Genomic DNA, 2,303 nt, shown 5'->3' with positions numbered 1-2,303 from the left:
CGGGTGAGATTTAGTGCTCTCCCTCCTCTCCCCCACTTTCTCTGTGGCTCGCACTCCCCGATGGAAAAACCCGTGGGTTTAAAAAGCCAGTGGAAACTGTTTGCTCTTTATTTCTGGAGCACTGGAGAGTTTGAGTGGGAAAGAGACACGAGGATCATCAAGTCAAACGGTGATACGTGATTGATCCATGTGGGGATTGAATTCAGAATCTTGACCTTGTCAGCACCCTGCTACAAGCACCTGAGCCGATCTCAGGCTCATGAGGAAGGTCCTGCCTGGGATGGGGATGGCTGCTGCCAGCAAGGGAATTCCTGTGCAAAGGTAACTCCTTCTTTCCTGCTAGTGCTACTTTACACACTAGCCCCTAGACTGGCTCTAGAGCAGAACTGGCTGGTACCTGACACAACAGCACAAAAGTCTTCCAATAACCCTGGTTTCCTGCCCTTTCCAGGATTTACCCAACAGCTGTAAAGGTGCTCATTCCATGTCCCTTTCCAGGGAGAAATGAGCAGGACAAGTCCTGAGGGTTCACTTGGTCCATGGCCAAAGTTCTTCTGGAGAGTGTCAGGGCTGGTCCCAGCTGCAGAGGGGCGTTTCCTGCAGTGAGTGTTCACAGCCCAAAATCACTGCAGGTGCTGAGGCTGGGGCCACTTTCCTGGCCCAGAGCTCCATGGAGCCCTTGGTGACTCCCACTCCCTGCCAGGAACGTTCCTTGGTGTTTCTTCAGTGTGTCCCAGCTGGCTGGGAATGCGGGGCAGGAGGAGGCCGGGAGCCCCAGGAAGGGAACCAGCCCCTCTTGTCCTCGGTACCTGCAGGGGAGGAGCTGGGCCTGCAGTGTCCTGCCCGTGCCACACGCACACCCTGGGGATGGTGCTGGAATGGACATGGATAAAGGGCTGCCCACGGCTCCTCAGCCATGCTCTGAACAGGCACCCAGAGATGCTTCAGCCCAGACAGACCCCCTGACACCCCAAAATTACCCCGAGGAGCAGCTGGCGTTACCTGGGAATGTCGGCACAGGGTGTTTGCGGAGGGGCTCAGACAGCAATTCCCAGTGCCGACCTCCCAGAGCTCCTGCACACCCCCAGGTATGTCCCAGCCCCACAAAGCCCTTCCCTTCCAGCCTGGGGACATCATCCATCAGCAGTGCTAAAGTCAAGGGAATCTTCCCTCACAGGAATGAAACCTCAAGCAATGCCCTTGGAGATGCCTTAAAATAAAAGGTCAGAGTCAGATGAAGTTTTGTTTGGATAAAGTTTGGAGTTTTTCAGGGAGCCAGCTGGAACCACAGAACTGATGGAAAGCTTTCACAGGTGGGTCGCACTGGAGGTGTGCTCTGAGTACAGAAGCAATCCCAAGGTTGTTGTCAGAGCTTCTGGAAAGTAGCTGGAACAAAATAAGGTAATTCATCTTTGTTTTCAGGTGATCAGGGACAGATGGAAGGCTGAAGAGCAATATCTTTCTCTTCAAACTTGTGTACTCCCGAGTGAATACTGGTTGCATTCTGACATATTTAGAAATGTGGGAAAAGAACAAGAGATTGTGCACAGAAAGGATGCTTTTTCTCCCCTCTTTTAAAAATTCACAAAAATGACTGGTTTTGCAAACAAACATTTTTCCACTTAAGACTTTCCCACCAACTTCATTTAACAGAGGTACATCACACTTGAGACACCTGTTAAAATAGTACAGAAATACCATTGGTTCCTGCTGGTGGTGAGAAACATGGCCCAAACCAAAATATTCTGTTCTTTACTTCCTCCATTAGAAACTCTCACACAAATTCTTCTTCTTTTTCTTTTTTTTTAAGTTATTTTTAATACCCTCTCCCTTACATTTAAAAATTTCCAGTAACTTCTTTGGGGGCGACTACACTTTCATTGTACCAACCAGTACTGCAGGACAATAACATTACACCATCTTTTTTCATGGCTTGTGTTAAATACAGTACAGAGAGATCAAATTATGGCCAGCCACATGCCTTTGGTAAAATTAAAAGTCTGGTGAGATCACATTTTAAACTCAGAGAAGCCACATGTTGAACTCATGTTGTGTTTTGAAGTTCAATTTTATACAAACTTCTTCAAAGCAAAGTTAAACAGCTGTCACCCCACGCAAATGGCAATTTCTGAGCTGCTCCAGAAAAGAGATGAAAGGTTTGAACTTCAGAGAAGCTCTTCACATTCCTTGATCTCCATTAGATTTGTGTTTCAGACAGGGGGTAGAAAGTCTAGTAAATATTCACAAACCTACAAGTCAAAACAGTGATACCAGTGATAAATATTTTCAGTTTTTAAAAAACT

At 47.4% G+C, this 2,303-nt stretch overlaps 1 protein-coding gene across 1 annotated transcript in view; it reads right to left on the bottom strand.

The window, feature by feature from the left end:
* The window catches only part of TRIM24 (tripartite motif containing 24), a 39,615-nt gene that overhangs the window by 4,127 nt on the left and 33,185 nt on the right, over positions 1–2,303 (bottom strand). The window lies entirely within an intron of this gene.

Source organism: Geospiza fortis, unplaced genomic scaffold, assembly GCF_000277835.1.
Source record: "Geospiza fortis unplaced genomic scaffold, GeoFor_1.0 scaffold8, whole genome shotgun sequence".
NCBI lineage: Eukaryota > Metazoa > Chordata > Aves > Passeriformes > Thraupidae > Geospiza > Geospiza fortis.
The sequence above is the reverse complement of the archived record's forward strand: the minus strand, read 5'-3'. Positions and strand labels throughout refer to the sequence as shown.